This window comes from Balaenoptera musculus, chromosome 6 (genome assembly GCF_009873245.2).
Source record: "Balaenoptera musculus isolate JJ_BM4_2016_0621 chromosome 6, mBalMus1.pri.v3, whole genome shotgun sequence".
Lineage (NCBI taxonomy): Eukaryota > Metazoa > Chordata > Mammalia > Artiodactyla > Balaenopteridae > Balaenoptera > Balaenoptera musculus.
This window is the reverse complement of record NC_045790.1, coordinates 56,402,388-56,423,715: the sequence shown is the minus strand read 5'-3', so window position 1 is coordinate 56,423,715 and position 21,328 is coordinate 56,402,388. Positions and strand designations below refer to the sequence as shown.

At 36.9% G+C, this 21,328-nt stretch overlaps 1 protein-coding gene across 1 annotated transcript in view; it reads right to left on the bottom strand.

Moving 5' to 3' along the window:
* PTPRD (protein tyrosine phosphatase receptor type D) overlaps positions 1-21,328 on the bottom strand; it is a 2,174,486-nt gene that overhangs the window by 1,522,264 nt on the left and 630,894 nt on the right. The window contains exon 4 of the mRNA XM_036854271.1: positions 10,207-10,316. The gene's annotated coding sequence lies outside the window, so the exon portion shown is untranslated. The remainder of the gene's footprint in view (positions 1-10,206; positions 10,317-21,328) is intronic.

The following is a 21,328-nucleotide window of genomic DNA, read 5'->3' as shown; positions in this document are numbered from 1 at the left end:
CGAAAAATGGAGCAGGAGGAATCAGGCTCCCGGACTTCAGACTATACTACAAAGCTACAGTAATCAAGACAATATGGTACTGGCACAAAAAGAGAAATATAGATCAATGGAACAGGATAGAAGCCCAGAGATAAACCCATGCACATATTGTCACCTTATCTTTGGTAAAGGAGACAAGAATATACAATGGAGAAAAGACTGTTTCTTCAATAAGCAGTGCTGGGAAACCTGGACAGCTACATGTAAAAGAATGAAATTAGAACACTCCCTAACACCATACACACAAATAAACTCAAAATGGATTAAAGACCTAAACGTAAGGCCAGACACTATAAAACTCTTAGAGGAAAACATAGGCAGAACACTCCATGACATAAATCACAGCAAGATCCTTTTTGACCCACCTCCTAGACAAATGGAAATAAAAACACAAATAAACAAATGGACCTAATGAAACTTAAAAGCTTTTGCACAGCAAAGGAAACCATAAACAAGATGAAAAAACAACCCTCAGAATGGGAGAAAATATTTGCAAACAAAGCAACTGTCAAAGGACTAATCTCCAAAATATACAAGCAGCTATGCAGCTCAATATCAAAAACACAACCCAATCCAAAAATGGGCATAAGACCTAAATAGACATTTCTCCAAAGAAGATATACAGATTGCCAACCAACACATGAAAGGATGCTCAACATCACTAATCATTAGAGAAATGCAAATCGAAACTTCAATGAGGTATCACAACACACCAGTCAGAATGGCCAACATCAAAAAATCTACAAACAGTAAATGCTGGAGAGGGTGTGGAGAAAAGGCAACCCTCTTGCACTGTTGGTGGGAATGTAAATCGATACAGCCACTATGGAGAACAGTATGGAGGTTCCTCAAAAAACTAAAAATAGAACTACCATACGACCCAGCAATCCCACCACTGGGCATATACCCTGAGAAAACCATAATTCAAAAAGAGTCATGTACCACAGTGTTCATCGCAGCTCTATTTCCAATAGCCAGGACATGGAAGCAACCTAAGTGTCCATCGACAGATGAATGGATAAAGATGTGGCACATATATACAATGGAATATTACTCAGCCATAAAAAAAAAGAAATTGAGTTATTTGTAGTGAGGGGGATAGACCTAGAGTCTGTCATACAGAGTGAAGTAAGTCAGAAAGAGAAAAACAAATACCATATGCCTACACATATATATGGAATCTGAAAGAAAAAAAAAAGTGGTTCTAAAGAACCTAGGGGCTGGACAGGAATAAAGACACAGACATAGAGAATGGACTTAAGGACACGGGGAGGGGGAAGGGTAAGCTGGGATGAAGTGAAAGAGTGGCATGGACATATATACACTACCAAATGTAATATACATAGCTAGTGGGAAGCAGCTGCATAGCACAGAGAGATCGGCTCGGTGCTTTGTGACCATCTAGAGGCGTGGGATAGGGAGGGTGGGAGGGAGGGAGACGCAAGAGGGAATAGATATGGGGATATATGTATATGTATAGCTGATTCACTTTGTTATAAAGCAGAAACTAACACACCATTGTAAAGCAATTTTACTCCAATAAACACGTTAAAAAAAAAAAAAAAAAGAGACAGCATAGAAGTTTCAGAACACACATCAAAAAATCAGGGTCATCAGTATCGAACAAGAATAGGTTATGTCCTATGATAATAAAACTAAGACAGTATACTGTAGTAAGTAAAACACAAAATTGGAAATTAAAAGTAAAAAATTTTAAAAACGGCACAGATGAACCAAAAATGAAAACATTTCTTAAAGGGAGACTATTCTTAAAAAAGACATTGTCATGAAAGGAAGGCTGAGGCAATGTTTTAAACTGAAGGGGGCTGCAGAACAGGATAACTATTAATTTTACAACAAGGCCGTAAGACTGAGGTGGCTCTAATGCCAGGAAGGACTATGAAAGCAAACCAAAATCCAACTCTGTAAATGCCTCAAAGATTACAAAATCAAAACCTAAGGCAACCAAACAGCCAACCAGGCTTTAGGCGATGGCCAATCAATTATCTCCTTACTTTGCATCTGCCTTTATCAAGTCTCTCCCCGGCTTCTGTCCGTGGAGCGTGGCTAACCACTTCCTGTTTGGTGCTGTCCAATGCATATAGTTTTTTTTCTCAAATAAACTGTTAAAATTTTAACATGCCTCAGTTTACCTTTTAACACAACTAAATGCAAAACATGATTCCAGACTGGATCCCATACTGGAGGAAAAAAATTACTATGAAGAATTGGCTGACAGCAGTTGATAACATTGATATAATCTACTGCTGGTGTTCCAAAGTGTTTTATCAATTACACATTTACTGAAGCCGATGACCCTACTTTAATTATGTGAGAGATTATCCTTGTTCTTCAGAAACACACACTAGAGTATTTAGAGGTGAAGGAAAGTGATATATACAACCTACTCTCAAATGATTAAGAAAGAAAGCATATAGATAGTATGTTTGTGTTACTGAGAAATGAGGCAAATGTTAACTATAGGTAAGAGGTATTGAGGTGTTCCTTGTATTTTTTCCACAACTTTCCTGTATGTTTAATTTTGTTCCACATCCAACTATTTTCTAAAAATCAATAGAAATGTAGAAGATAAAGTCAAAGAAATCTCCCAAAATAGAGAAACCAAGAAAAAAAAGAAAGCTGAAAAATTTGAAGACAGGAAAAGAGTAATCCAGAAGGTCCAATAGCTGACTAATAATATAAATATAGCTGATAAGATGAAACTATCAAAGAAATTGCATAAAAAAAATTTTTTTTAGCACAGAAGAAAAGTCACTTTCCAAAATGAAGTTAATCCCATATCAAGGCACACCATCATGAATTTTAATAATCATAAGAGGTTCCTACAAAGAGAAAATAAAAACAAAAGCCACCTACAAATGAAAAGAGAACAGACTAGCATTAGAGTGATATTTTCATAATCATGAGGGAGAATTATTTTCATCTCAGATACTAAAGCATATACTCAAATATCAATCACATGGAAGGGTGGAAGTAAGCCCTCTGAAGACAAATGTGGATCCAAAACGTGTACTTCTCACACTTTTTTCCTTTTTTGGGGGGGAAAGCTATTAGAAGTTGTGTTTCTGGGGGAAAAAAAGAAGTGAGGGATCCAATCAATCAAGAAGGAGTAGTAAGTCCAGTCCAGGAATGAGAAATTCAGAGAAAAACGGACAGGGAGGCATAGAGAACAGCCAGATAGATGGGAACAGAATGTATTCCTCCAGCTTTCCATCAATCTCCAAATGGAATTTCACAAATATTTTAATAATTTTGTGAACTTGAAATTTGAACCCATTAGTAATCTTACAAGCTTCAAGAAAAACAAAGATCTTATGCTAAAAAACTGTAAACCTGAAAGCAGTATTTACACAGTCATAATAAAGAGAACATCGAATACTGAGTTCAACACAACAATTTTATCCAACACATTGAGAGGATAGTGGAAAGTAAGTCCTGCGATCAATGGCTGTCCTAAATCCTCTATAAGTATCATAGTAGGGAGTTAATAGGTTATGTTTAGATTTGATAAGATAACAATATAAACATAAACTGAGAATAAGTAAGGTGATTACCAAAATAAACAGGTAAGAGTTGAAGTTTATTCTTTCTACTGAATGTGACTATGGCACAGACAGGTGTGGAGCAAGATGTTGTGATTCTGTTGCTGTTATGAGCCTCTTAATACTGTCTGATTACTAGATGATGAGTTTCTTTCCTATTTAGAAAATATTAAGAAAAAGTCTTAGAGCTCCACAACTGCTTCAACCATTTCAACAATAATGTGCACTGAAGATTACACAGAAATGTCTGTTCCCTGCCTGAGTTGTGTGGATGTTTTAAAAAGAAACATTGTCCAGTGTTGTGACATACTTCTGAAAGGAAAACCATCTCCTAGCAAAAGGAATTTCAAAGAACCGGAAAATGTTCTTGTTGCCTTCTCATTTCTGAAAACAATTGCTTTAAAAATTAAGATTCACGGTCTAAGAGAAATTTGAAAGCTAAAGTTTTGTGGGTTTTAGTACAAGGGTAAGAATGTCACATATCTCTCTAAGTTTTGTAAAATAACTTATTTCCATTGTTAAAAATATTTGAAAATGAAGCACATTCTGCCCCTGCTTTCAACGCCCACCCTGAATAGATGCTATTTATCTGTTAGCCACAGAATTTCAGAGTTTTCACAGGTCCAATGTTTACTGTAATTTGAATAGCCAACGTTGACTACCAATACCTCTGACCTTAGCGAATAGTATGTATTAGTCTAAATTACAGATGGTGTTAACTGTTACAGCAGATTACAACAAAAAGAATTAGACGATCACACATGTAAGATATGATCACAAATTTTGGTGTTGAAGATCACTTATTCTATGTGAGAAAATTCTTCTCATTTATTAAGATTAAAATACATTGCCTTATCAAACAGGAATCTGCATCTTTCCCTCTACAAGAGATAAATTGTGTACATTTAATATCTACTATTTTCAAGGTCTGAGTTTTCAGCATAGTCTGTCATCTCAAGCATCCGCCATGGATCTCAGGGGAAAGGAGGGCAACTGCTGACATTTTTGTATGTGAGGTCTTTACATCAGGTATCTGTATCTGAGGTATATACAGGAGATCTTTGAAAGGGATTGATTTACCTTTCTAGATAACCAGAAAATTATATTTTATCTCAAATATTTTTAAAAAATTGTTTCATTTTTATTAAACAGAAATATTGAGTTTACTGGGCTTTTATCATTTTTCCACCATCTAGCAGATGACACTGACCCCTGTATTTTTTTAACTTCTAAACTTTCCTACTTCTCTTTAATAATCTGAGATAACTCCTTCTCACTCAGCTTTATCCTCCTGTCTTCCAATGTCCACGTCTCAAAACAATTTTATACTAGAACCTTTTTCTTGCTTTTGTCTTCATCTGTTTCACTCTAATGTTAAATGATTACTAGTGGGAAGAAATTTCAAATCTAAATACCATGCTCCAACTTCTAAGTTTTTCAGTTTCATGTTTCTAACTCTTATCTCATACTTCTACATACTGTAATATTCTGCCACCACGTCAAGCCCTCAAAAACTCAGTATAAATAAAATACCATTTTTTTAGGGGAACAGTATCTATAAGAAGATACTGCTTACATCTTAGAAGAATTACTATGGAAACAATATGATAAAAAGGAAAAATAGTGTTGTTGTTTTTTTTTTGGCCAAGGGGAAAAATTGAGTTTAAAAAGAGAATAGGCAGGAATATATATATAAAAGAGGATATGAAAGAAGACACTTAGGACTCAGAAAAATGTTTTACTTCAACAAATATATGCTGAATGAGTAGAACAGGAAATGAGGGAAAAAATGACTTAATAATTTCTTACAGGTTTAAGAAAGTGACAAGTGCTTTGAGAAGACAAAATTATGGTTTAACCCACAAGTCTTTGTTTAGAAAGATAAAGATTACTATCTACATGTTACCATAAAATGTTTATTTTAATCTATACCTTTTCAACATTTCTCACAAATTTGAGTTCTATTTGTTTCATGTGAATGGTATATCACAGGAAACATTTTTTCCAAGATTAATTTTGAAAGTTGCAAGTACTCTTGCTTTGTAACCTTGAGACTAATGTTTACTGTAGAAAATCACATGTAATTGAGTGTTGTAGAAAAAGTGTTATGGCATGTAAAATATAAAACTTTGGAGGTCAATTTTGCTTATAACTGATATTTAAATACTGCTGTGAACATCAGATTGGTAATAACAATGATACGCTCTATGGGTATAAAATATAATTTCCAAATTAAGTTAGAAAAAAAATTAAAGTGTTTGTATCTGTGATGTTATAGGGGTCCAACACAATGTAAAATCCACAGATCACTGGAGAAGGATCATAAAAATAAACGTCTTGGGCTAACATTGAAGTCCACCAAAATCAATCACCATCCTTTTCAATACTACTACCCTTTATTTTAAAAAAAGGCTTGCTAACTGTCCTTACCTATTTGTTATGTATACAGATATTGTTCCCTCCATCTACAATGCCTGATATACACCATCCCTGTTATTTATATCAGATTCAAGATAGCTTCAAGAAGTCTTCACAGTTGTTTTAATACAAGTCAAAATGTATCTGTCTTCTGGCAAACAATCTGCTCTTGATCACTCATTATCTTTGGCACCTAACACTAATAGTTACCTCACTATACATAGTATGTATCTGCATTATAAGATAATATTTAATACTATCTGCATATAGAGCATATCTCCTTTCCTGGAGGATAGTCACTTGAAGGCAGAAATACTTTATTAATGTCTATATACCCCACAGGTCTAGGGAAATACAATGTCCATGGTAGATGCTTAAAATTTTCTGAATCATTTCAACTCTTACTTATTGAGAACCATCACTGAGAGTCAGTGTCTTTTTTCCCAGCTCTGATGTATTCTCATGTAACTCACATTTTCTTGAGAAATGTGAATAAAGGACAGAGAATAAGCCTGGTTGAGACTTTTGGTTTGCAGTGATCTAATTCTCCCAAATTTTACTACACATTATTTGACACTCTAAGTGGTTTCAGTGTGACCAACATTTATTTTGATTTATCTTAGACATATAGTCATGAATGACTAATGAACACTGATTCATATGAAAAAGTTCTCACCTTGTGATAATTTCCAATATTTTATTATAGTTTGCAAAATATCCTCACTATAGTACTTCAGCAAATGTAATTTCAGCTGCTAAAATATTCACCATGACTACAGTTGTTGGCAATATTAAATAATTCTTGTTGCTGCGTGATGTTAGCTGCAGCTTAAATTCAAGTCATGGAGTATTATTAATCTTATATGGTTAGAAATAATTTCCAGATCAATGAATCAATGTTATCTTAATATTCTGTGTCTTTAATTTTTGTACCACATTTATTTTGTGAGTGGGTTTCATAAAAGACAGTTGCTTGGTGTTGCGAAGCTCATTATCTTGGGATTTTGTCCAGAGCTGAATTCCCCTTGTGATCAAAGGTCAAAGAGAACACATCCCTAAGCTATTGAACCACGCTGATTTGATGGGCAGGCCATATATAGTAAAGTGAGAAGGAGGGAACTTTCTCTGCAAATACTTAAAGATACTTTACTGAAAAGCAAAGACATTTTGCAATAGAAGTAGTCTCTATAATGTGTGTGTGTGTATGTATATGCGTGTGTGTGTGTGTGTGTGTGTATATACACATATATACATATATACATTTGTGTGTGCTTTGCTAAGTAAAATAATTTTAGAGTTGGTAGCAATCAATCAATGCTCACACCTGCAAAGTGCTTAAACATTTATAAAAGGCTTCCACAAACATTCTATTAGTTGACTTACAGAATGGGAACAATTTATAACAACGAGTAATTTCAGCCTCAGAGGCTTAAAGAGAATGTTATGCTCTGGGCTGCGTAACTCATTCATGGCAGGGTAAATATTTGAACCCAGGTCAGTTTATACTATATCTGTCCCCCACACCCATGTTGATGTGTTGATAACTCAAATACCATTGAGTTTTTCTGCCCCTCTTCTAGTTTCCACTTAATGTTAGTTCACACATTTATAATGTGCATATTGAGGATAGAAGAAGCACAGAAGATCAATAATGAAAAGTACATTCATTGATGGTAATAAGTTTTCTCCCTTTTCCTATGTTGATAAAAACAAACTTGCCCCTTCTCCTGTCTATTAGGGATAAGTCAGGCCTACTCAGTCATTCTAGACAGCCCTTCACATATACTCTTGCCTTTCAAGCAGGGTTTTGCTTTTTCAGATTTGATACTGGGGAGGGTGAAAAGAGGAGATCCCATTAGAAAGGAATCTGAAGGAATGAGGTGAGAAACATTGGTGAAAAGGATTATCTGTGACTCATTTGGTATATTGAGCTAGTGACCAAGTAGAGTATGGGTTCATATAGAGTTATACATTTGGGTATATTGAAGCCTTGGGTGTCAGTGTGATCACCCAAGCAGAATATGCAGTAAGAATTAAAAGGGCAAAGGATGGGCCTAGAGACACAGTCTATGGGGAAGATAGATACAGGGAAGTTTGAAAGAGAACACTACCAGTATTCTTCACAAAGTTTTTTGTTGTTTTTTTTTTTAAGATGTTCACATGAAAAATTAAAATTATTTCAACTTTCACATAAATGTACAACTTACTCATGTGTCACTGAAGTCAGAAAAATTAAGAATTGAATAATATGGTAATGAAAGTAACTTTGAAAGATTTGACAAATATTTTCTTATTGTGACTACTTATACAATGATGCATTATTTTAAAAGGCAGTGATATCTACAAAGTGTATGACAAAAGATAGAATAATCAATTTGATATACTAAATGCTAACTTTAAACAAATATGTTAACATAAATTTACTCAATGTGTAGCATTTATGGTATAATTTTCTACAAAATGAAAATTAGAATAAGGTAAGTGAGCATAATATGTACATTTATCCATTTCAACTAGTCAAACTTAGTTATTATCAATACTAATGAAAGCACATTTCCATATATTTAGCCTTCAAAACCCTACTCAAATTTTATCCCTTCTTTGGCATCTTTACACATTTCATTAAATAGGAATCAATTGTCTTCATTATCTAAAACTCATTTACTTAAACAAAAAAGTTAGGTATTTTTTCTTATTATGAACTAATACATATAATAACCTATATACACATGCCATTATGTTTAAACACGTACAGGATTTTACTTCCATCCTGTTTTGTAACCTCATTTTTTTTAATCTCTGGAAAACATGGTGATGATTTTTTCATGACCACCTTCTATAATACCTTTTCTTATGAAAAACTTTGATGAATTATTGTAAGTTTTGTATTTTCTGACTATCATAATATACATTGTGAAGACATCAGAAAAGTGTTAAAAATAAAAATAGAATAAAAATCATGTATGTCTCTTTTCTATATCATTTTCTCTATAAATGCACAAATGTTATCCATAAAGAATTTTTAATCTGCTTTTTCAATTTTAAAAGTATACCTGCTCCTTCTTCCATATCATAAATATCCTTCTAAACTATCTGTTTTAATAGATCTATAGAATTTCACTCTTTGAAAAAAATCTATTTGATAAATACTATCCAATTAAGTATTTGGGCTGTTCATTATTTTCACTGATATTACAACAGACTGAGAAATATCCTTTAAATCTTTTCATGCATCCATAATTATTTTCTTACATTAAATCACTAGATATAGAATTGTTATTTATTAATATATTTGATAAATAGACTAAGTATTTATTGCATAGTTCTTCTATCTTTTATAGCACTTGCCATACTATTCTGGGATTGGCTTATCTTCTTTACTAATCTTTGAATTTGTGGAAGGCAGATATTCTATATAACTTAAAATAAGACATGTGTATAAGTCCTAGTATCTAGATCTTAAAAAGTATATATTTTTTAAATTAAATCGTATAAAATATATTCCATCCCCTAAAGCTATAGTGTATTACTCTAGTCAACCCACAAAAGTTTTATATTCATGTCTCTAGGTGATATATACATTCTTGGCTTATGAATTCATGAAGGTACAGACTCAGGGAGGATCATAATTAGAATCTGTGCAACAAAAGGTGTATTTGACCTCTACTTTTGATCTCTTGAAAACCAGAAATCAAAGATTCTTTTGAATTACTGGATTATCTGTCTGCTCTAATTACATGACTCTGCAAGTGACAAAATTCAGGGTCCTTAAGGGTAACTCAGCCCTTAGGTGCCTGCCATTAAGGAGGGTCTAGAATAATGTGTCAGTTTGAAATGCTTAATGGGAACTCTGTGTTCCCACTTAGGTCACTTATAGAAATAGCCTTCCCTCCTTACCCCCAAGTACTATATGAAGTTTTATCTTTTATTCTACTTATACTTCAGGCATTGACCCTCATTTCAGAAAGAAACCCATCCTTAACTACCTGTTCTATTACTTAAAGTTAAAAAGAAGAGAAAGAATATCCAATGACTTTAAAGCACACAGAATTTTACAACTACTATAATCTTTTAAAGAAATGCCATAGCCCGATATCTTAAAAGGCTCAATGGAGTTACTTTATAAACTGTGTGTATATAGGAGTAGGAAAGATGCACATACTATGTCTTGGAGAACTGAACTCACCTGGACCTGAAGCCCATCACTTCCTTCAATGCTGGTGCCAACATGCCATCAGTCAGACACCCTTAACTAGAGTTATCATGGGCCAGGAACTGCTTGCTTTTTATTCCCACCTGGAACAAAATACAGTGTCAGTCACATTTTTTTCATGTTCCTTCAGCATAATAACATATTCATTGTGTTATCTTTTCCTGTCACATTAGACTCTCATTTCTCAGAATGCTCAACACAAAGGAAAGAAGCATAAACTCTTCATCTCTATAATTCACACCTCAGTGATTAATACAGCACCTGTGTGAGTCAAAGGGACCATGGATATTTTATTTCCTATAAAATGTTCCTTATAAAAGATTTATTATTTTAGTGCAATTAATACTCTCCATTTGGTTTAATTGATGTGTTAATTTAGGAAGCCATTTTCTATATATTGTCCTCAGAGACTGTAAATCAAAATACATTTTTAAACCCCAGAAGGAAGCTAATGTTGAAAATATTTCATTTTCAGAATTCCTTTTTTTCCCACCACAAAAAGGAATCTCAGTAGGAAACAGAATTTAATAATGCAGTTCCATCAGTTTGATGCCTGCCCGAGTTTAAACTCCTCAAATTGAGAGACATTGATGAAGAACACTCATGTTTCCTCAAATGCACCAGGGCGTTGCTGCTTTGGAACACAAGGTGAAAATAGACCTTTCAACTACTTGATAAAGTTACAGCCTTCGCAAAAACCTCAGAGCTGAGTCGTCTTTGTGAATGGGGTGTTAGGACCTTCCAGTCCCCACAATTAGAGCCACCTGACCTCCCCAGTGCTCTCAGCCATACTCCAGTCCAATGCACAATCGGGAGGTTTAAGGAAACATCCAAGAGGTATAGCAGTACGCCGATTGCGCTGCCGTTTGTCCAGCCAGCACTTGCTTTGCCTTTGTCCCCTTCCCCGGGATCTGGAGTTTACCCTGAACTGAATCTCATGATGGGGTTCCTGCTATTTGCTGACCTTCCTCCTGATGCTCACTGCCTAGCCAAACCCTCAGAACCAGGGCTGAGCAGGTTGATCTACCTGCCAGCGCTCCCTCTTTCTTCTTGCTATACCTTCTTGGCACTAATTGCTTATTTGACTCACCACCTGATACCTGGCACCACCCTCTGTGAATGAATAACGTGGCTCCATGTACTTCAAGACATGCAAACCCTGCCTTCAAGTGTCAATTTAGCAACCACCTGTTTTGTCCTATCTTGTTATTCACTTGGATTAAGAGTTTCTGTCTAGGTAGTGCAATGGCAAACATGCAAGAAAGGTCTACTTGGATTCCTTTATAGAACCCAAACCTTAAGAATGATTGTTCTTTCCTTGAAGTGTTCTTAAAATTCAGATTTCTCTCCATCTGGAATCCATCCTATCCCTTTCATTTCTTAAACTACTGCAACAATGGACTTTCATCAGCTCTCACTTAGGTAATAACTTCCTAAATGTTGATATGGTGCCAACTGAAAACAGATAGCACTTTAAAATTAGGATTATTTGAAGAGACTTTAATAAAAAACGTATTTACAAAACAGTGGGGAGGGGCTTCCCTGGTGGCACAGTGGTTGAGAATCTGCCTGCCAATGCAGGAGAAACGGGTTCGAGCCCTGGTCTGGGAAGATCCCACATGCCGCGGAGCAACTGGGCCCGTGAGCCACAACTACTGAGCCTGCGCGTCTGGAGCCTGTGCTCCGCAACAAGAGAGGCCACGATAGTGAGAGGCCCGCACACCGCGATGAAGAGTGGCCCCCGCTTGCCACAACTAGAGAAAGCCCTCGCACAGAAACGAAGACCCAACACAGCCAAAAATAAATAAATAAATTTATTTTTAAAAAAACAAAAACAAAAACAGTGGGTGGTACGTAAGGAAACCACAAGGGAAAGTGAGTTGTTCTCACCCCAGGCCTGCAGGGACAAGGACGGGGAACAGTTACTGTCACCTAGGAATCAGGCACGCAGAGAAGGCCTCCTGGAGATTAGCAGTGATCTTTCCTTGGGAGTCCCAGGTAGCACAAGCTGGCAGGATGGAAGGGAGCCCTAGGATAAAATGTTCTATTTTCCCCTCCTTCTGGTTTCCTTCCTATACTACCTATGAGACCAACCACACTGGAATCCTAAGAGCATAAAAGTCTGTTGATAAGCTCCATCCAGGCTAGTTTCCAGTTTTAGAGAATAGGATGGAGAAAGGTAGAGAGGGCATCTGAAAGAACAGAAGAGATCCAGCAAACACTCTAATTCATACTTTGGAGCATCAAATTTGGAATCAGATATAAATCCGAGTCCTAGCTCTACCTACCTGTATAACTAGACAAATAACCTAATTTTTTTTTATTTCTCAGTATCATTATCTGTACAATGGGGATAATATGTACTTCAGAGTTTTGTTAAGATTAGACGGCATAGGGCTTCCCTGGTGGCGCAGTGGTTGGGAATCTGCCTGCCAATGCAGGGGACACGGGTTCGAGCCCTGGTCTGGGAGGATCCCACATGCCGCGGAGCAACTGGGCCCGTGAGCCACAATTACTGAGCCTGCGCGTCTGGAGCCTGTGCTCCGCGACAAGAGAGGCCACGACAGGGAGATGCCCGCGCACCGCGATGAAGAGTGGCCCCCGCTCGCCACAACTAGAGAAAGCCCTCGCACAGAAACGAAGACCCAACACAGCCAAAAATAAATAAATAAATAAATTAAAAAAAAAAAAATCTCCTTCTTAAAAAAAAAAAAGATTAGACGGCATAATGTAGCTAGAGCACATACTAAGTACTTAACACTAGCAGTAGTGGCAGTAATTCCTCTCAAAATGTAAACACACACACACACACAATCTTGCTAAAGTCTTCAGACCTTGTTCCAACAGACCACGTGTTTAAGTCTGATTTTCCTAAGTGTTCTTCTTTCTGCTTAAGAATTTTTTCTCCCCCCCATGCCAACCCCTGTTGTCTAGAAAATTCTTACTCAGATTTTAAAGTCTGTAATATGATGTGAAGGCTCTCTCCGGTCTCTCTCAGGAAAGGGGAACCATACACTCTTTCTCCATGACACACATCACTCCACAAAGCAATTAGACCATGCTTGTCCTCTTAGTTGACTGTGAACTCCCCGAGGGAAAGAAAAGCTTAGGTCTGACAGATCTGTATCCTCAGAACGAGGTTCATTGTCAGATCCTTAGTAGATACTCAATAAATATTAAGTGAATAAATGAATATGTATTACTAGATTAAGTCTGTTACAATGTAAGGCAAAGGCTCAGTAACTCCTTCCTTCTTTGCCCATAGGGCAGATCAACCTGTAACCAATTGCTCATGGTGGGGACTAAGAAAGTCAAGAAAACTGAAGAGATCCCAAAGGAAAATCCAAGCAACTTTGTCATTTTTCCTGGAACAGCCTTGCTGGAAAATTCACCTCATTCATTTCAAGTGTGCCAGAAGCACTAGTCCTAATTGAATTCATTCAGTAACTCAAAAAACTACTTAACTCTGACTACAAACACCTCTATGTACCTGATGCATTTGAGTAATAAAACAACCAGCTGGATTACCAACATTCTCTCAATGAGTAACCAAAAGTTTTTCCCCTCCAATTAAATATATTCTGCTTTGTGAATAGGTAATTAATTTGCATCAGTCTAAGTCTCACAAAATGGTATAAAGGACAAAGTCTCACTCCCACTTGCTTCCATCCTTTTCCATTTGTCACCCTCAACAAGACAACATTTACTGGCATCTGTGTACCCTTGCTAAATTTCTTCCTGCAAATAGAGTTATGTATGTGTATTCTCACTCCTCACCCCCCCCTTAAAAAACCTGTATGCTTTACCCACTATTATGAGCATTTTTTTCCCACCCAAAGTAACTTTGAGGTCTTTTATACTAGCAAATAAACAGTATCTTCATCATATTCAGTTTCATGTATTTCTGTTCTGAAATACTGTAAGTTCTTTAACCAGACTCCCCAAAGATTTTTCAAAACTTTCACTGTTCTTAAGAGGCTATAATAAATGACTTAGTATAAGTAAGTTAGTATCTCATAGGTCCCCATCTGTAGGATACATTCCTACAAGTATGTAGAGGGAGTTCACAGGTGAATGCATTTGTAACTTTCAAATAGATTGACCAATGACCCTCCTTGAGAATCAAACAAATTTACGCTCTCACCAGCAGTCTTAAAAATTATGAGTGGGTTTAGTATCTTTTAGATACACAATATCCCTTGTTATCTTTCTTTGTGAAATTTCTACTATCAGCCTTCACCATTTTTATTATTCCAGCTGCAGTTCAACACATTCTTTCTTATACTGTGTGTTTTCAAAATGAAGCAAAGTCATTAACGACATGAGCAAAATATTCCTCTATGTTTAGATTTTTTCAAACTTTTGTGCCCAGCTTCCTGCAATCCTATACATCCTGGAAAGCTAAACATCAGAAAGAGGTCCCACAGTGTCCTCTGGTGGCGACCTGCTTCATCGCAGCTTCCCTGCATTAACTGTGGGGCAGAAGGTTGATGTCAGACTCTGTTAGTCTCTTAGCCTAGTTCAAGTCTCTTCACCCCTAACACAGTATGAAACTATACCCATGACTTTAGAGCTAAGTCAGCCTTTAAGGAACCAAATTTGTGCTTTCAACAAATTGGTGGGTGTCCTAATAGGCAGGGTTCATTTCTTTTGTTTTTGTTGGTTTTTTTTTTTGTTTTTTTGTGTGTTTTCTTTTTCCCCTAGTTGCTTTTAAATATGTCCTGTAGTACATTTTCAGTGAGCTGCAGTGCAGGCTTGTACAGGCAGTCAGGCTCTGCTTCAGCCTTCCATCTCTATCAGTGAAATCCAAAGGACTATCATCACTCTGTAGAAGTTCTAGTACTAAAAATATCAAAGCCAGCTTAGTCAGAAACCTGAAATTCATTTCATTTCATTCATTCATTCCACAAGTATTTGGAATACTATATGCAGTGTCCTAAGCACTTGTGAAATTTTCAGTAAAGAAAGTAGACAAAAAATCTGTCTTCTTGGAGCATGTGTTCTAGTTGGAGGAAACAGAAAACATGAAATTAAGCAAATACACCATATTAAAAGACATGGGTCTGTGAGAGAGTATGTGGGGAAGGGGGCTGTTTCAACTTGAACTAGAGAGAGAGAGGGTTGGCCTCTTTGAGACAGTAGCATCTGAGTACGAACTTGAAGGAGGAACAGGAACTGTGCAGTCCCCAGGAGGAAGGGCCTCCTAGGACACGGAGGCAGCCTGAAGGCCATAGCCTACTTGGTAGGTGTAGCAGTACACACGAGAAGGATGCCCTTTGAGAATGAACAGACCTTTCCACCCAGCTGCGAGGAATGCTGTCAAACGTCAGCCCCAGTTCTCATCCCACTTTGAAACTGGCCTAAGCTGGTTGTGCTGTGTCACCAAGGCTTCCCTCAAGGGCAGCCTTGCACCCCATGACTAGTGGATGCCGAGCGTAAAGGTCTGGTCTATAGTCACAAGTCAGGACAGCTCCCTGGGTTGCTGGCTGAGGCTTTTGTGGAGATCCCATTGAAGCCCATTTTGCTTGCCTACCCCTACTTTCTCCCCCTTTCTCTGACAGATGTTGATCCCCAGAACACTCCCCATAAACTTCCTGCATACTCCTTTGTTTCAGTGTGCACAGCTGAGGAGCAGCAAGGTATCAAATCCAATACAGCATTCATTAATTCTTACAAGTATTTAGTCAGTGTCTACCATAAGCTAGCACTAATTTTGGTGCTTAGAATATAGCAGTTAAAAAAATTGTTTTTTCATATAAAGATTAAATTAGTACAGAAGGCAAATTTAATAAGATACATTGTAAATAACATAGCAATTAATGCTAAGGCCAAAAAGAATCAAAAGTCTATAAGCAATGTCTGGGAGGGAAGTTGCAATTTTTTTAATTGGAAAATTGTTAATCAGTAACTTTGTATAAAATTGAAGTATATGCAATTTCATAGATAAGAGTCAGGCAAATTCTTACAAAGTCAAAATTTGAGTAAAGACCTGAAGGAAATGAGGGCATCAGCCTTGTGGATAACTGGGAGAAAGCATTCTAGGCACAGGAAACATGAAGGACAAAGTCTACAAGATTAGATTGTTTAAAAAACAGCATGAGGACTTCCCTGGTGGCACAGTGGTTAAGAATCTGCCTGACAATGCAGGGGACACCAGTTCGATCCCTGGTTCCGGGAGATCCCACATGCCGTGGAGCAACAAAGTCCATGCACCACAACTACTGAGCCTGAGCTCTAGAGCCTGCGTGCCGCAACTACTGAGCTCGTGTGCTGCAACTACTGAAGCCCGTGCTCCGCAACAAGAGAAGCCACCACAATGAGGAGCCCGCACACCACAATGAAGAGTAGCCCCTGCTCGCCACAACTAGAGGAATCCCACATGCAGCAACGAGCACAGCCAAAAATAAAAAACAAAACAAATAAAAAACAGCACGAGATCCAATTTGTTAGGAACAGATTGAGACAGAAGAGGAGAAGAGGAAGTCAGAGAGTAATGAAGAGACATTATCTAAAACTGAGCAGGTTATCACAGGCATTAGAGATACATCTCCAAATGAGATGGCAACCCAATGGAGGACTCTGAGTAGAAACCGAACAGGATGTCTCTGGCTGGATTTTGAGAAGAGAATGAAAGGGAATAAAGTCAGAAGCAGGGAAGCAAGACTATTGCAGCAATCTAGAAAAGAGAAGAATGTGGCTTGAACTAGAGCAGAAACAGTAGAGGTGGCCAGGAATGATTAGAACATGGATGTATCTGAAGATAGAAAAGATGGGATTTGCCAACAGGTCTTCATCTAATACCCCACGTTGAACAACCCCATGGTTTCAGATCTAAGCACAATAGGGAAAATGGTGTTGGCATCTACTGGAAGCAAGGCTTAGAGGGAATTAAAGGGATCCACTGTAAAATTGGTAATTTCCAAATGCCCATTAGGCATCCAAATGAAGATGTCAAATAGAGAGCTAGGTAAACGTACCTGAGATGGGGTGGGGGGGCGGGGGGGGAGTGCCTAGAAATGTAGATTTCTAAGTCATTAGAACATAGATGTTACTAAAAAGCCCCGAGATAAGGAGTGAGTATGGTTTGGAAAGAAAGAGGTCCAAGGACTGAAGCCTTGGGTACTTCAACTTTTATTAGAGATTCAAAGAGTGAAGAGAAACCAACAAAGAATGAAGTGGCTAGTGAGGTATGCAGGGAAGTTAGAGAGTGGTGTTCCAGAAGCTGAGTGGAAACTGGTTAAAATAGCAGAGAATGTTCAACTGTGTCAACTCTAGCTGATAAGTCATGTGAGATGAAGACTGGCGATTGTCATTTTATTTACAGTGTAGAGATCATGGGTAACCGTGATAAAATGAGTCTTAGTGAAATGGTGAGGAGGATACTAGAATAGTGAGGAATAAAGACAAGTCCAGAGGGGAGATATTGAAGAGCATGTATACTATTTTCATGCACAAGTTAATGCAGACCAGATTTACCTCAAAAAGCAAGCCTTAGTAAGTTAAGAGATAGAAATCCTACAAATTATGTTCCCTCAATACAATGGAAATAAGTTGAAAGCCAGTAATAAAAGGATAACACACAAACCAACAACCTTCATGTCTGAATTTTTTTTTTTTAATGTAAGTAACTAGACAAGAAATATTAGTTTAATTTAAAAACAATATAAACTGAATGACAATAGAACTACTACGTATTGAAGCCTGAGAAGCCTTTTGGATCCTTAACCTCTCTCCCATGTTTCCCTTTCACAGGCTGAACACTGCTTCTAGAAAAGTACTTACAAGATTTGCCACACAAGCAAAAATCACCGTTTTGTACCTTATTTCTAAAATAATTTGACTATGTGCTCATCTTCCTCACTAGGCTGTAGGCAATTTCAAAGCAAGTCCTTACTCATTTTGATAATATGTAGCACTCGGCAAAACAGCTAAGTAGGTGGGCAGTACTCAATGCATGCCTATTTAATGAATGAAAGAGATGAATTCATGGACAATTGGATGTATTACAACTTGGTAAGTAGAACTGAGGGGTGTACAAAGTCAGTGCATGGCTGAAAAGATCTACATTATTGAGTGGCATGTAGGACGTCAATTAAATTGTGTGGAATTAATTTTTTAAGAAAAATTCACTCTTCAAACTAGCTGCAAAAATAAACTTCCAGAAAAAGTGCAGGGTTCAATAGCTGCTTATCAACTCCCAAAGAGATCCACTCCTGAGGCTTGCTCTGACCTTTCACCTGGCTCTTCCTGATGTGTACCTCTTACTACAGAAGGGAAACACACTTTTTTTTTTCCAACTGCATGTCTCCAAACTACTGCACCCCCAAACCTCGCCCATAGACTTTAGCTTCCTGGAGTACAATTTGGTCAGTGCAAAGGCTGAAAAGGTTCTCACGTAAATCCCTTAATGCCTTGACAGACATCTAAGCTCTAAAGCTACCAATGTTGTTTTTCCCAATTCATGCCTGGAAACAAAGATATTTCCACAATAAAATTAGAAGTAAAAACTCATACGAGTCCCCCATAACATAAAATGTTTTAATTGAAGCAAAATGTTCTGTGAAGCAAAACTATGAATATGTGCTGACTCATTATCTTTTTTATAATGTAAACGACAGAATGAATAATGATTATATGCATGAAAATTCTGATTTTGGAAGCCATGCAGAGAGTTCTATTTGCTTATGAAAACCAGAAAATGTCTGAAAATACAAAAGGAGATTAGCCCAAGAGCCTAAAAATACCACAAAAGAAATCATCTTTTATAAAAAAAAAAAAAGAAAAAAAATTACTTGGTTGAGCTAAAGAGTTGACATTTCCCTTTATCATGTATTGCTACATATAGAAGAAGCTTATTCAATATGGTGAGCAGTTTGATTATACCAATTCCTCATTTAGCTTTCAACAATGCACCTTGGAATAGTATATTAAACTTAGGTGTCAAAATCCTTTGCTAGTTATATTTAACATGGGCTCTCAGGATGACAATAAAATTAAAACCATGGCATGTACGCAGTGAAAGGCCAAGTTAGATTTTCATCCTGATTCTTGGTTCTCAAGACTAAACTTATCTTCCAAGAAGAGACCTTTTCTTCACATAACATTTGTGAAACTAGGCAAATATTTTTTGCACATAAAGATCTGAGTAGTGTGCCTATCAAGTTTATTTTATTAAATTGGCCATCCCTGAGAGTGAATAACTCTATCTCTACATAGAACAAATCAAGAAAAGTGGCAATAGAGGAAGACGACTATTCAGGAACTTCATTAGTCTGGAAGGAAGCTATAGACTCCTTGTCGAAGGAATATCCTGCTTGCAAAGTATCACTTTTTTCCCCCTTGACTTTATTAAGGGAACAGAGAGAAAGCAAAAATGAAAATTCAGAGCCTGAAGAGTCGCCAAGATGTTTGTTGATGATCCTAAGATGTATTAGTTGTTTGCCTTCTGTGGTCCTCATTGCTCAAGACCCTATTTCAAAGTCAACTTTATGAAGATGAGACTATTCCCCTCAAAGTACAGGTAGTTGCTCCCTTTACTGTACTTATGAACTGCACTGTCATTTTCTATCAGCACAATTATCACTGTTTTGTCTTTTTTTTAAACAGGGCTGTCCTCCCTCGTGAAATAAGAATATTTCAAGAAGAGATATGCATCCCTTATTGCTGCCACTCTTTTCTCCTCTTATCTGCCCTCAACCCACTCTATCTCCAGGACCTAATATCATGCCTGGAAAACAGTAAGTTATTTTGAGTGCTTAGTGATAAAATGGCTGAAGAAAACGTGAAAAATGTCAAAGTTAAAGGCAAGAAAAAAGCAAAATTTAGAGATAAGTTAAAAGTCAAATAGCCATGCACTTCCAGCTTCTCTTTAGAGATTCATTTGTTTACCTGATGACCCAATACTCTGCTACATCTATTTCTTACAAAGGTATAATTTTAAGGATAAATATGCAGTACTTAGCCAAACATTTTAAAAAGTGTGCCCAAAAAATTTCTGTGATCCAATGGCAGTGACTCAGAACCATTGTTACAAAAGAGAAAGGACAATATTATCAGCCTAACACTCCCACCGAAATTGACAGTACCGTGTAAGACATGCTCTGAGTAGGAGCAAAGGAAGAGAGGATTGAAGAGATTTTATGACAATGAGAGGATAATTGCAAAAAACAAGATGACAGTCAAAGTATAAAAGCTATTTGAAATGAAATTAAAACATCTAGTAGTAGAGTTACACTGTATAAATAAAAGAATATTAAAGTGCAGTGAGAAAAATAATAATATTAAAATGCACTGTAACTGATACAATGGCAGGACGGTGGGTATAAGATTCCTGCGGTAGGGTGAAGGGTAACCAATACAAGAAAACAGATGTTTAGAAAAGTAAGTCAGATAAAGTTCAAACAGAAGGGCAAAAAGATAGCATCAATGATTTTCTGATATATTTCATTTTCCCCTGGAGGATCTTTGTAAAATCTTCAATTACAAAATGTTTTCATTAATGAATGTTTGAGTTCCTGATTCTTTATACTTTAAGGGAAGTAGTAGGTATTTCTAAACATTTCAAAGGTTTTTAAGATTGAAACTAAAGCTCAGCATTCTCCACACCAAGGCTTCCCATCCTTCACAGGACATGTAGGTTTTTAAAATTCTCTTCCCCTATTTCCTTTCCTCGTTTCATTTGTCCTTTATTTTTCTTACCTGGGAGTGTCCCTCATAACACTAGTAGGACATAATTATTTGTTCTGACTTCTGGACAAATTGGGTTAAAGACAGTGGGGAACATGCAGGACACTGGACAGCCTCTGAAGAAGGATCTGGGGGCTGGATTACTCATTGGTCTGAAAGTAAGAGATACCATTTCTGGTTGTATTTAGGGTGGGGATAATCCATGACATGCAAACACATTGCAAGCACTAAGGCTTTTTTTTACCTGTGGTTAATTAGGATCAAATGTAGGATAAAGGTGAAATACTAGCTATTTGTAGCCCTCTAATAGTAACAGGGACAATGATAATTGCAGAGAGATCTGGCTTCTGTTAAATGAATTAGAAGCCTTCATTCCGATAAAAGGAATAGGCTCAGGATATCCAACTCT